General features: G+C 38.1%; 1 protein-coding gene and 1 long non-coding RNA gene across 2 annotated transcripts in view; one reads left to right on the top strand and one right to left on the bottom strand.

The window, feature by feature from the left end:
- Positions 1-15,295, top strand: part of HS6ST3 (heparan sulfate 6-O-sulfotransferase 3) — a 739,085-nt gene that overhangs the window by 55,692 nt on the left and 668,098 nt on the right. The window lies entirely within an intron of this gene.
- On the bottom strand, positions 1,440-9,192 carry LOC108305411. Its single transcript, XR_001825717.2, has 3 exons — positions 9,034-9,192; positions 6,648-6,765; positions 1,440-1,834 (listed from the first exon to the last, which is right to left on the bottom strand). It is a non-coding gene; the product is annotated as an uncharacterized LOC108305411 (long non-coding RNA).

Genomic DNA, 15,295 nt, shown 5'->3' with positions numbered 1-15,295 from the left:
ACATGTAATGAAAGATTATATATCACAGTCTATTAATTCAAAGGTGGGAGAGTATATTCTGAACATGGTCAGGCAGAAATACCAGTGAGTAGGGTCTGTGGAGAGAGACAAAAATAGAGACAGAGCAAAAAGGGAGGTGAGATTGTGCTAGTATTTAGCTGCTTCTGACTTTTGACCTTCAGAGTAGAGCTATTTCTTAAGTGAACATGTAAGTTAATTAAGAAAATGCACTTAAAGATTGATGTTTACACAAAGACTACTAAAGAAGTGGAAAAGCAACCTAAAGAAAATGAATTTCAGGAGAGTCAACTGTAGTAATTTAAATATATTATTGGAAAATGTCATGCAAGTGGGAGGACCATGAAAATTAGATTATTTCTTAAAGCAACAATACTTATAAGGATGGCAAAATTGAAGAGAACAGGATGAAACCCAGGTAGCTACACAGAGCTGCACATTAAAAATGCCCAAGACTGAAGATTAGGAATTAGAGTAAGTATTAAACCAGAAATAAGGCATATCAATGATGGCATGAAAAGATGAAACCAGGAAATATATGGTGACTGGAAGGTAAAATACACTAAGGGACAGAATATTCCTTATGTATGTGTGAGAAGAAAACAAGACTGAGAAAATACATCCTCTTTATTAGATGCAAAGGAAAAGAGGATTGGTTCTAAACAAAAAACAAAATTCAGTTGTCTTTAAAGAAAATTTTGCCTTCATAGTAAAATATAGTCTCTCATTTAGAAAATGGAATAGGAAACCATGTGGCTGAAGGACAGGGAAACAAATTAGACTTGGCAGGGAATTGATCAAAGATCATTTAAATAAATAGGTCTTGATGACTTTCACATTAAAATGCCAATTATTGATGATTTGGGCTTTCGGGTGCTAAAAATAACACCTTTTTGATACAGTAGAAAACTATACTTGGTGATTTTTAGATCACTCTGAGCTGTTCATGCCTGCTTCATTATGCTGTGTGTCAAAGGACACAAAATGAAAGTTTATTTTTTATTATGAGAGTAGCTCATGATCATTTTTTTAATGCCTTCATTTTTATAGCATTTTTCATTTTTCTTTATAGCCACAATAGTGTGACCTCCCATTTCCTGTTTTGGGAGAAAATGTTTACCTCATATTAAAGTGACAAGCATTCACAATAAGAAGTATAGATTTCTCTCAAGTGAGAAAAGCCAAGTTGTTTGTCCCAAAGCTGCCAGTGACTCAGGGCATTAGAGGAGAGTAAACCAAAAGATAAATTCATGTTGCACTACTCGCTTAGTTTTAAAAAGTAAACATTTTATTTGGATCAATTAAAGAAAATATAATTCATAGTTAAAAAAATTTACACAATCGTCTCCTATAATGGCAGTTGAAAATTTTATGTCCATGATAGAAATATAAGGCACAGCTTTCTATTTTACAACCAAAGGATTTGAAGAACCTGGAATGAAGAACTACAACAGTCATTTATTAGCAACTGAATAATGACTGTATTTGGAATTTAATATATATTTTTTCTTAAGATATCTGAGGTCGGCTCAATTAATTCTATAGGGAATAAGATGTTATCTGAAGACAATTAGTTATCTGAAGACAACCAGTTTTACTTGCAGTGAAACTGCTAGTGTTAGTATTATGGCTTCTTCGTTCCCATAGTTTGGTGAGCAGGAGGAAGGGTTACAGCTCTTTTATTCCTACCATCTGCAGCTCAGTGAATGAGTGGGTTACAGCTCTTTTGTTCCTGCTACCTGCAGCTTGGCAAACAGGAGTGTTACAACTCTTTTGTTCCTGCCGTCTGCAGCTTGGCGAGTTACAGGTTCTTGTCCTGCAACAAGAGAAATAAGGTGTGGGGACACTGAGAATAAGGCAGAGAAGAATTTTATTGAGTGATGCAGGAAAGCTCTCAGTGGCAAGAGGGAACCCTGAAAGTGGGTAGCCCTCTGTGAGGCTGAGTCTGGGCTTTTTATGGGCTTAGAATGGGGGAGTGTGTACTAATTGGTCCACGGGTGGTCTTGGAAAAAGCACCATTCGATTGCTTAAAAGGCATCATCCAGAAGGAACCAACTGAAAGAGAGTGGGTAAGACAGGGATAGAAGTTCTCACTCTGGTAGTGGACTCTACTGGAAACTGGCAGCTTGGTTTTCAGGCTTTAGAATGTCTTTGGATTGAAGGTTGGGCTTCACCAGAGACCTGTCCCTGTCTGCCTAGGAATTTGTCTGTCTCTTTTCACTATCAGTAGAATATTGATAGAATGTTTACAGTTTTAAAAAATAGTTAAACCGAGATAGATTTCCAGTTAAGGTCTACATTTTACCACAGAGCTCAAGAGGAAGATCTACACCTATTTTTAAAATGGTTCTTATATCATTTTTATGACAGCACATCAAGCAATAATAGCATTGGAAATGAGACTGGATTCCTGTCCCAGTGGGTCCCCTGTGACTTTGAGCAGGATGCCTCAATTTTCTGGTTCCTGGGTTACCCTAGAATAGATGTCCATGAAGGACCCTCTTGGGCACTCTGATTATATGCTGTATTTTGAATATGAAGAAAGTTTTTGATAAAGAACCTAAGTAAAAGATCTAAATATACTAAACTACATACCTGCATATAATGTATAACATAATATATAATGTGAAAAAACATGTCTATATTATTAGGGGGAACTTGAGTGAGGACATGCGGACAGCAAGTCTATTACTTTTCCTTTTGTCATGTAGGTTGTTTGAAGACATTTCTAAGGAGATGCTTCATAGGCCCATCAATAGGAAATTGGTTGTGGGACATCCATGTGACATAATGGTACCCAGTCCACTAAATAAAGACTTCCTGGATACAGGCTGGGCATGGTGGCTTATGCCTATAATCCCAGCACTTTGGGAGTCCAAGGTGGGCAGATCACCTGAGGTCAGGAGTTTGAGATCAGCCTGGCGAACATGGTGAAACCCCAACCCTACTAAAAATACAAAAATTAGCTGGGGGTGGTAACGTACACCTGTAATCATAGCTGCTTGAGAGGCTGAGGCTGGAGAATCACTTGAACCTGGGAGGCAGAGGTTGCAGTGAGCTGAGATTGTACCACTGCACTCCAGCCTGGGTGACAGAGCAAGACTCTGTCTTAAAAAAAAAAAAGACCATCTGGATACAAAAATAGTACAAGCAATACAAGTTCCATTAAAAAAGAAAAATCATACCATGATGTCTAAATGGATAAATGCATTGTCAATAGTGGTTATCCTTTGGTGGAGAGATTATAATTGACTGTTTTTCTGTGTCTCCATATGGCACCCTCTCCCCTGGGTGCCTCTCTCTTCTTATGAGGATACCTCTCATAGTGGATTAAAGGCCTAATTCAGCATAACCTTGTTTTAACTATTTACATCTGCAAATCCACCTTATTTCTAAGTAAGGTTGCATTCCGAGATACTAGAGGTTAAGACTTCAACACATTTTTTTGGGGTGGGGGACACAAATCACCCCATAGTGATCCCCGTATTTCAAATTTATCCAATAATTTGTGTTGAAAAGAATCTGCTCATGAATATTTTCTTTTCTGTGTCTCAAGATACAAAGTAATGTTGACTCTTCCTTTTCCCCTGTATCCAGGGAGTCCCACATTATTGAGTTTTTCTGGGATACAACATTTCTCAAAGGTCCCCTTTGCTATTATTGCCACTCCCTACTTGAGACTGTTTCTAGTTGAGATATTAAAGTATATTTCCAATTGGCCCCGTTCCTCTTTTTTAAAATACTTCCTATCAGTAGTCTGTTTTATATGCTTCTCTACGATTCCCTATGCAATCCATTCCATTTCTAAGGTGCATTTCTGATCTTATTGTTCCCTTTCTCTAAAACCTCCAATGGCTTCTCTGAATGAAATTTCTAAAGCTTACTTCTTTCTTTGGCAGTCAAGGTCATCCATGACTTGACTCTTTTCTTTTTATCTAGTCTTAGTTCTCACAATTATCATACACAAATTCTGTGCTCTAATGTAGCCCAGCTGCTTATGATTTTCCAGAAAAGCTGTACACTTTTCTGTATCCTTAGTTTAATGCATGCTGGTTGCATTCATTGAAATGCCTCCCTGTTTCCCCTTCGCACCTATTACATTAGCAGCCACTCTTCAGTGTCACCTGAAATACCATCTCCTACCAGAGCTTTCACCAGTTCCTTCATTTAGATGCTCTCTCACCTTTATTTGAACTCCCAGGTGCACACCTGAGCATGTGGACACACATGCCTACACCTCCAACCCCTAAATTGTAAAGCCCTTGAAGGCAGTGTGTGTGTCTTGTCCATCTTAACATTCCCCACAGTGGCCTAGGATGCTGCCTTGAATCTGTGAGCCCTCATTACAGGCATTGAGTTGTTACTGATTAGAGCACACAAGAGAGTGATGTAGAGTTCAGAAGCACGAGCTCAGTCCACAGGAATCAGAGTGCAGATAACTGAATATGAGAAACAGCCTGTTAAATTTGTGCAATGCTGGGGATATTTTCTGGGGGAAGAATTATGCAGCTGCTATAGGGAATGAAACCTTGGTGTCTCTTCTCCCTCTGTGCCAGGGTTCTTTTACTTATTCTACCCGATTCCATCCTTGCTATATGAAAGGTTAGATTGTTGCTCCTTTGAAAATGGTTAGATGTGACCATTGGATCAATTTCCAGGACACATAGTTTATCTGAATCAAGCTCAAGTTCTGTATGCAAATATCACAAAAGTGAGCAAAGTATTTAACTTGAGAATTTTATATTATCTTCCTAAATGTCATTTCTTCTGTTAAAACTACCAGTATGAAAAATTATGTTTCAAATTAAAGTACATAGGCTAAACTTCAAAAATGTAATCAGTGATGTCAGCCTTTATTAATGGAGGTATCAGTTGAGGAATTTCCAGTCAGAATATATACTAAATCCACTTGCTAAAACGTCGTTTTCTAAATTTCTTGAAATCAGTATTAGTACACAGTGCATTAATACAAGGCCAGATGCTTAGCGATGAGGGACACAGGCCCTGGGTTTTTATTCTGTCCTGTTGCTAGCTTTGCCCAGGTGGTTAGCCATTATAGATGCATGTTTTCTCAGTTGTAATGTGGGAAAGCTAATACCTATCTGAGTGGTTTGTTGTGAGAATAAAATGAGATTTTAAAAATTATTATTATACTTTAAGTTCTGGGGTACATGTGCAGAACGTGCGAGTGTGTTACATGGGTGTACACATGCCAAGGTGGTTTGCTGCATCCATCACCCCATCACCTACATTAGGTATTTCTCCTAATGCTATCCCTCCCCTATGCCCCCATCCCCTGCCATCTCTCCCCTAGCCTCCCATCCCCCGACTGGCGCCAGTGTGTGGTGTTCCCCTCCCTGTGTCTATATGTTCTCATTGTTCAACTCCCACTTATGATTGAGAACATGCAGTGTTTGGTTTTCTGTTCTTGTGTTAGTTGGCTGAGAATAATGGTTTCCAACTTTATCCAGGTCCCTGCAAAGGACATGAACTCATCCTTTTTTATTGCTGCATATTATTCCATGGTGTATATGTGCCACATTTTCTTTATCCAGTCTATCTTTGATGGGCATTTGGGTTGGTTCCAGGTCTTTGCTTTTGTGAACAGTGCTGCAATAAATATACGTGTAACATGTGCCTTTATAGTAGAATGATTTATAATCCTTTGGGTATATACCCAGTAATGGGATTGCTGGGTCAAATGGTATTTCTAGTTCTAGATACTTGAGGAATTGCCACACTGTCTTCCACAATGGTTGAACTAATTTACACTCCCACTGGCAGTGTAAAAGCATTGCCATTTCCTTCACATCCTCTCCAGAATCTGTTGTCTCCTGGTTTTTTAATGATTGCCGTTCTGGTGTGAGATAGCATCAAAATGAGATATTTTGTATAAAACATTTAGTACAGTATCTGGCACTTAGTGATTTTTCAGTGAAATGAGGTGATTAATAATAATGTTAATATTGTTAATATTAATAATATTGTTAATATTAAGTAATATCACATAATTTGAGATTTAGTGGAAGCATCAGTTTTAGAGTGGCAGACTCATCAGTTTTACTTGCATTCATTGAACTGTTTCAACAGTGCTTTAAAAGGTCAAGGGAGAGATAGGGAATAAGATAATTAATTTATCTTTAATTGGCTGGCATGCTGTATTTAAATAAAGCTTTTAATTTCAAAAGATAACTGTAATTATAACAGATAGGTAAGTTTCAGGAAAAGTGAAGACTTTTAAAGCCTCCAAATTGTCCCTCAATTAATGTCAGAACTTAATGGTGAAGTGCTTCTACAATATTTTAATTTTCATCTATTAATGATGGTGATTTCACTATTCAGCTTAGTGTAATATCAGTAAAATGTCAAGAATCACTCTAATATTCTTACTCTTAGTATTAAATGATTTTATAAGTAAAAGAGATGGCCTCTTACAAATCAATAAAAAAGCAGCTTTAATAGATGAACAGATAAATATAACGAATAGATGACTCACAAAGGAAAAGTGTAAAATCAGCACGAGAAATAACCATTCTCTGTAATAAAGGAAGCATTTTTTTCTTTCTAGCCTATTATAATAGGAAAACTTTTTAACATAGAGTCAGGATCTAGTAATGTTGATTACTCACCTAGAATATTGGTGGCAGTGAAATTTGTGCAATACTTTTAGAGACAGTTTGGGAATATGCAAGAACAACATAAACATTTATACTTGCAGACCCCCAATTCTATCTTTGGAAATTAAACCTAAGAGAATAATATAAATGTAGAAACGTGTATTTGCAATGAAGTGTACATCACAATGTTATTAAAAATTATGTAGATCAGATAGAAGCAGTATTAATGCTCACCACTATGGAAATGATTAAGTTAATCATTCAGTTATATATTGTTCAGTTAACACACATGTATTACAATACATGTACGACCATGTACCAACTTGAAAAATGCTTATAGTTGTGTTGAGAAATACAATATAACATTATATGTATGCCATAATTAAAGTTTTATAAAAATATGCATGGAAAAAGCCTTAAAAGCCTAAATAATGGTAGTGATTACCTAAGAGAGGTGGTGTCATGATTTTATTTCCTTTTTCTACATTCTTTAAAATTTTTTTGCTATAGTTTTACAACAAAATTCTACATAAAATAACAAAAAAGTAATTATTTTCTCATTGAGATTTACTTTTGGGCAAATATATTCTTGCCTTGTGGACAAATTTATCTTGGCCTCTAGGGCAAAAGCTGAATGCTTAAATAGGTGTTAATTAGCCCTAGATTCAGCACTAGGGTAGGAGTAAGGCATCAGAGGTTAATACAAGTTTTGATTGGGATAATTTATACAATGAAAATTCATGTCCATGCTATTCTGGTGAGTTTTCCCTTAAAAAAGATTAAAGATTTTTTTTTCAAAAAAGACTAAGAATGGCAGGCATTTTAAATAATGAAAACCTGATAATAGAAACAATGTTTCAGTATATACCAACCACTCCTAGCTCTCATGGCCAACATCTTAAGCACAATTAGTTTATCTTGATCTGCAATTTATCACACTGCTTTTCTGTCAAAGTATATGAAATTTTGGATTGCATTTAATTTTCCAAAAATTTTTCTCTGAGTAAATAGGAAGGAATCATAAACATGTGACATTGTTTGGTAAATAAGTCACAGAGTTACGAAACATTTTTTGAAAGCTCATTTAAGACCTTCTTTTAGCCAAACCCAAAGGTCACTTTTTCAATGACTTTTGAGTCTGAGGCAGGTGATTTCTCCCACTTTGAAACATGCTCTCCCTTTAGCTTCAAGGAAGCTACACCTTCATGATTTTCATTGTCTTTCTCTCTTCTCACAATATAGTCATCTAACAATCTATAAAATATCTAGCTAATATCTATTGAGTTTTACCATGTAGCTGGGATAATTTTAAGCACTTTACAGGTATTAATTCAGTAAAGAGTCATAGAAGCCCTTTGAAAAAGATAGAGTAATTGTCCCCATTCTATAGGTGAGTAAACTGAGACACAACATAAAGGCAGACTCACTCAAGTCCTTTAGCAAATGGCGGGCCTGGGACTGAAACTCAGCAGTCCGATTTCCTAGCTTAGGTGGTTTACCGTGGCATCCTCCTGCTTCCTACAGTGCAAATAAGAAACACTGAGAATACTGAAAACTCAGATGTGGTTTAGTGTGGGAAGGCATTTCTAGGAGAAATTCAGAGAGTGAAAGGTACGCAGCTGTATGATTAGGTGGCTAATTAGCTGTATGATCAAAGGATATGTTTTACAACACCTATAAGGCTAACAGTATACCACCAAATTGCCACCAAGTTTCAGAATGGTAGAGCTGAGTTTCTGGTGATATTCTTAGGCAAGATCCTGCTGACTTAGGGCAGTGTCGGCCACCATGACAGTCAAAGAACGCAGCAGGGTTGATTTTGAGGACGTGGGCTTTCTGTGGGGAACAGGATTGGTTCATCAGCTCCCCTAACTTTGAGACTTTGGGTTTATTTCTTGACTTCAGATCCTGAGTTTTGTTTCCTTCTCTGTAAGGATATTACTGCCCCATTCACCACTCATTAAATAACTTGATAAATCATACTGGCTATTCATAGCTCACTCAGTAATTACATTAGAAAATATATTAAGAGCTTATAGCACAGTGTCTCGCATAAATGAAGGCAGAGTATAGGATTGACATTGTCTTATGGGAATAATGGTGCCTGGCTAAGAACCACATGTCATGAGCTGAGGGAGCACCTTCAGACTGTTCAGTTTTTACCTCAGAAAATTGTTTCAGGTTGCTCCAGCATGTGGCAGGGGCTTGCATTTATCATCTGGGTGACCTTGGGCAATCACCAAACCTCTCTGAACTTCCATTTATTGATCTGTTAAACAAGGATAATGACATTTACCCTGCAGGGCTCTGATGAGCATTGATGTCAGATAATAAGGTCTTTAATCGATAACCTACTTTCTTATTACGTTAGTATTTGATGCCATTTAGTAAATATTACCTGTGGAAATGTCTTTGGCTCTGGTTTCTCCAGTTTTCACTTTTATTGCCATCTTCTTTGGAGCTTAGCTGCTTCTTCCTGCCTTTCAATGGGATAATGAAATTACAGAGAGTTTAATTCCCCAAAGTTTAGAAATAAGGAGAGGCTCATCAAAGAAATTATATTCTGGAAAATAAGAAAGGATAAAAAGAATTTTATAAAACAAAATGTCAGCTGGCAGGAAGAGATATTTCCGTTGGTTTAGAACGAGGCAAACCTAAGTAGGAATAGACACAGCACTGACATTTCAGAAAGCAATGAAGTATTTGCTCAGGGACCTGTGAGATAATTTGTCATTTTGGACTTTTAAAGGAGGAGTCAAGAAAGCAACAGTAAGCAATTGGCTGACTTGGGAAACTGGTGTTCTCAAGAGAATGTCTTTTATTTGTTCAGTGCAGGTAACTTTCAGTGGATGAGAACTTTAAAGGGTTTTATTTTGTGAAAACACTTATTTCAGGAAGAAAAAAATAGTGTCATATTAATCACCTCGAGTTTTGTTTTGTGGTCTTACATAATGAATGATTAGTGTGCAAGAGGACTCAAAAATGACTTAATATAAGCCTTATTTCTAATGATGATTCTATATAAACCTTACCAGACAGTTGGATTAGTTCAACAAAGCGGACGTCTTTGGAGACGCACTGTGAGCTAGGACGTGGGGGGGAATGCAAGACAGCCCCTTTCTTCAAGGATTGATGAAGACAGAAACAGAAATGAAGTGGGGTGGCACTGTTCAAAGGTACCAGAGGTGCCGGGATGGTAAACGCTGCGTCACTGGCGTACACAAAGTGCTTTGGGAACATCGGGGAGGAAATGAGTATTCTTAGGAAGATGAGGGAAAGCCTCACAAAGTATGTGGCACTTGAGTGGACACCATTGTATAAGGATATCAAAGCTGTGGGCCATTCTCGAGGGAGAACTGTGGTGTGGTTAGATGGGCCGCCTGGCTGCACAGGAGGAGTGCTAAGAGATGAGGCTGTAGAGGGAGTTGCAGGAAGGAGGTCAAAATGACTGCTGGTTTCTGCTGGGAGTTGGCATGGATCTAAATTGGGAACAAAAGGAAGTGGGTTTGAGGGAAGAAAAGCTAATTCGAAGTGGAGCATCCCAAGGTATATTGGAGAGAGAGGGAGAGAATAGAGGGAACAATAAGAAAAAAGTGGAAAACCCTTAGAAACAAGGGCCAAAGAAGGAACCTGCAAATAAGACAGAGAGAAGAGTGGCCTGGAAAACAGTCAGAGGTGTGGAAGACAGCTGGTGAAGTTTACTATTAGTGAATCCCAGGGACAGTGTTGGGTCAGGGAAGAGACAACATTAAGGCAAGCTAGGGAGAGAACAAGAGGAGGAACTGTGAGCCCAGTAACCAGGAGGCTGTTGGTGACATTTCTGAGAGTGATTCTGGAGTGGAGAGAGCAAGAGCCAGGGTCCTTTGGGATGATGAGTGAGCAGGGGGTCTAGGGGTGAGGACACATAGGCAGAAAATATCACTTAGTGAATCCTTTCAGCAGGGAAGAGAAGAGAAAGAAGGAAAGAGTTTAAGGAAGTGGTTGTGTGTTTGTATGTGTGTGATACAGGGGATTCCCTGAATATGTTTGTGTGCTGAGAGCTGAGAGCAAAGCCAGGAAGGAGGGAGCAGTTGAGGGTGCGGACAGAGGGGAAGGAGTTTCCAGAGGCAGTGACAGCGGCTGGCCGGCTGGCCGGATAAGGAGCACGCATGGGAGGGCGAGTTCCTCTAGAAGCAGGACATGTTTTTCCCTCCAAGACAGGAAGGAAAGACACAGGGATCAATGAAGGTGAAAAGGAGGAGGGTGAATCACAGGTGCGCCCTGGTTTCCAATCTCTTGCCTGAGGGAGCAGTGGTGAATAAAAATAGCGTTTATTTTATTTTATTCTTTTTTTCCTTGGAGTTATTTAGTCTTGTTGTTTGCTTTTTAAAGGAAATAAAGTTACGGTGCCAGTAACCCATTGCAGATTTGCAGAAACCAGTCGTTATCCATAGCTGTTTCACATGCCAATCTGGAAATGATTTTCTTAAGGGAGAGAATTCCGGGTCACATTTTTCCAATGTGTCTCTCATATAATCAATATCAAGACGGTCTGAGATCAGAACTGGGGATGTATTTAAAGGGCTGACTGGTGTTTATGTCCTGCTGGTTACATTGTAGTTTGTAATAATTATTTCAGCAGTCATTTACTAAATGTGTTATACAAAACAAAAATAAAATAATACATTGGTAAAAAAATCTGCAGATATTAATATCTAATGTTCATTGTATGAGGTCAAACCATTTGACCAGTTTTGATCTACAAAAAGGGAAGTTTCATGGAGTTCAATATGATAATAAGGTTGGAAACATGGGAGATTCTGAGCAAGTGTATCCTTCCAGTGGACACCAATGAGGGGCAGTGTCTGCAGTGCGTAGGAGCCAGAACCGCAGCAGCAGAGAGGGTTGGGAACATGCCTCTGCTTGATCTGTTATTAGCTGCATGACTTTGGATGCATGACTTCATCTCTCTGAGCCCCAGTTCTCTTATTCGTTAAATGCAGTAATGATAGAATCTATTTCATAATATTTTTATGAGGATGAAATGAGATAATTTGTGTGGTTCTTAGCAATATGCTTGGCATGTAGTAAGCGCTCAATAAATAGCTAATAAAGTGAATAATAGCAATAATAACTTAAAATCCATTTAGCTATGTGAAGTTTTTGTAGAGGCATCTTGAATTTAATAGATGATGTTGTATATAAGGAAAATGCTGAAAATGGTAGAAATTAGTATGCACTAAATCCAGTTATGTTTATAGATTTCTTTTTTTTTTTTGAGGAAGAAAGAAAGAAAGAAAAAGAATAAAAAGAAAAAGAAAAAAAAAAGAATAAAGTAAAGGAAGAAAGAGGAAGAGGAAGAGGGAGAGAGAACAGGGATGTTGCTTTATTGCCCGGGCTAGAATGCAGTCTAAAAATGGGTATGCCTGTAATTGTGTTTAATAATAGAAACATAAAAAAAATGAGGAAAGAAAATAATTAACAAGCAGCCAACCAATATTTCATTTAAACCTGTAAATACGTGTGATGTAGTACTGATAAGAGTGTATATTTTGTGTATTTAAAGTGGAGAGTTCTATGAATGTTAATTAAGTCTACTTGTTCCGGATCTGAGTTCAAGTCCTGAATATTGATGTTAACTTTCTGTCTCATTGATCTAATAGTCTCCCACTATTATTGTGTGGGAGTCCAAGTCTCTTTATAAGTCTTATATATCTGGGTATTTCTGTATTGGGTGCGTATATATTTAGGATCTTTAGCTCTTCTTGTTACATTGATCCTTTTATCTTTATGTAATATCCTTCTTTGCTTCTTTTGATCTTTGTTGCTTTGAAGTCTATTTTATCAGCAAAAATTGCAACTCCTGCTTTCTATTTATTTATTTTTGCTCTCCATTTGGTTGGTAAATTTTTCTCTATCCCTTTGTTTTGAGTCTTTGTGTATCCTTGCATGTGAGATGGATCTGGATGTAGCATACCAATGGGTCTTGGCTTTTTTTGCCTGTCTGTGTCTTTGGATTGGGGGATTTAGTAATTAATAACAATATATGTGAGTTTGATACTGTCATTTAATGTTAGCTGGCTGTTTTGCCCATTAGTTGATGCAATTTCTTAATTATGTTGATGTTCTTTATTTTTTGGCATTTTTTAGAAAGGCTGATACTGGTTGTCCCTTTCTATTTGTAGTGGTTCTTTCAGAAGCCCTTGTAAAGCAGGCCTGGTGGTGATGAAATCTCTGAGTGGTTGCTTGTTCACAAAAGATTTTATTTTTCCTTCGCTTATGAAGCTTAGTTTGGCTGGATGTAAAATTCTGGGTTGAAAGTTCTTTTCTTTAAGGATGTTGAATATTGGCCCCCACTCTCTTCTGCCTTGTAGGGTTTCTGCTGAGAGATCTGCTGTGAGTCCGATGGGCTTCCCTTTATGGGTAACCTGACCTTTCTCTCTGGCTGCCCTCAGTATTTTCTCTTTCATTTCAACCCTGGTGAATCTGGCGATTATGTGCCTTGAGGTTGGTCTTCTTGAGGAATATCTTTGTGGTGTTCTCTGTATTACCTGGAGTTGAATATTGTCCTGCCTTGCTAGGTTGGGAACGTTTTCCTGAATAATATCCTGAAGCGTATTTTCCAGCTTGGATCGATTCTCTTCGTCACATTCGGGTACACCTATCAAACGTAGATTAGGTCTTTTCACATAGTCCCATATTTCTTGGAGACTTTGCTCGTTCTTTTTTATCCTTTTTTCTCTAATCTTGTCTTTTTGTTTTATTTCATGAAGTTGGTCTTCGACCTCTGATATCTTTTCTTCTGCTTGATCAATTCGGCTGTTAAAACTTGTGCATAGTTCGCGACGTTCTCGTGTTGTATTTTTCAGCTCCATTAATTCACTTATATTCCTCCCTAAATAGTGTGTTATTTTTAACATTTCGTCAAACCATTTTTCAAAGTTCTTAGTTTCTTTGCATTGGGTTAAAACAAGTTCTTTTAATTCCCAGAAGTTTCTTATCATCCACTTTTTAAAGCCTGCTTCTGCTAATGGAACACAGTCTTTCTCCATCAGGCCTTGTTCTGTTGCTGATGAGGAACTGTGATCCCCTGTAGAGGGAGAGGCATTCTGATTTTGGGTATTCTCAGCCTTTTTAGGCTGGTTTCTTCCCTTCGTTATAAATTTATCCGTCTGTGGTCTTTATAATTACTGTCTTTATAGTTGGGTTTCTGAATGAACGTCCAACTTGTTGATTCTTGGCGCTAGAATCTGAGCAACCCACTGCACCGGCCAAAACAGCGGCTTTAAGGTTGATGATGCTTTTCTGACTCTGCACCAAGAACCGCCGCTCCAAGGCAGCGGTAAAACTGCCTCACAGGCCTCAAGAGTCGCGCTGGCAACACGTGGGGCTCCTCCGCTGAGAATCTCCTGGTGCGTGAGCAACAAAAATTGATCTGAAAGTGTGGCGTCCTCTCGTTCTCTGCTCTTTCAGTGGGAGCTACAATCCCGAGCTGCTAGTGATCAGCCATCTTGGATCTCTCTCCATGTTTATAGATTTCTAAAGTCTTTCTGAAGAGGTTGACTTAATATGGTTTCCCTGGGCACCTAGAAAATATTATGCTGTTCTGATCAGTGTGTGGATGAATGCTTTGTTTATACTTAATTAGTTATATTCTAGAAGCTCTCTGAATTGAGTGAAGGGGTGAAACACAACTCTGCGGATGTTTAAAGGTCAGTTCTATTCATTATGCTATAGTAAGGGTTATTTCCTTTAGGTAAAGGGATCCAAGTTGCCCCGTTCTTATATTCCTGACTGTGGCTGCTACATACTATGTAGGAGTGTCTAGAGAGGTAGTGATTGATTTTAAGAAGAACTGAATGCCACTCCCAAGTTCCTCTCTCGTGACCTTGAGTTCATTTAGCTTCCATTTACTCTGGTTTACCTCTTAGAAAATAACAACAGCTTCCCTTATAGCTTGGGGCTATTCTGAAAACAAATGAGAGAAAATGTGATATTTAAGCATTTATTTAGTCAACATACTTTTATTTATTTTCTGCTCCTAGAGGATATATAATCTGATGGGGCAGATGGATGCACAGGTACACTACAGGAAGGTAAATGCAGTGAAAGATGCTTGCGGGCATCTGGTAGAACCCACAGGTCTTAGATGGCCCTGGGGCCTTCTCACACAGGGAGGCGGTATTTGAGGCTGTTACAGGCTCAAAATTTCAAGGGCTAATTTCTGTTTCTTATAATCTACAGCGATAATACAAAATCCTGCTTTGGCTCTCTACTTCCTTAATGTTTAATTCCTTAATTCTTTGAATTTAATTTTATAAATACATATTTGCTAAATAGAATTTCTAGGCATTGGCTCAAGTTTCATCTCTTTTAAAAAAGTTGTCGAGTGCCTTTATATGCCGAGCGTTGTGCTAGGTTCTGCTTGAAATATGGCAAGAAATCATAGATAACTTTTGCCGTTAAGATGTTATGACCTAGTTGAAGATTCTAATGCATTAAGGCAGAATGAGGTAAGTACAGAGATATGGGACCTTACAGAGGCCAAGTTAAAGAAATGTCTATAACATGTTGAAAGCTTCATAGGAGAGATAGTAGGATCTTATCTGGATCTTGGCAAGTAAATGGGACGTGGAAGTGAAATGAGTAGTGCCAGCGAAGGCGGGAAATGTGAAATTGCA

This window comes from Cebus imitator, unplaced genomic scaffold (assembly GCF_001604975.1).
Source record: "Cebus imitator isolate Cc_AM_T3 unplaced genomic scaffold, Cebus_imitator-1.0 Scaffold62, whole genome shotgun sequence".
Lineage (NCBI taxonomy): Eukaryota > Metazoa > Chordata > Mammalia > Primates > Cebidae > Cebus > Cebus imitator.
This window is presented reverse-complemented; position numbering and strand designations above follow the sequence as displayed.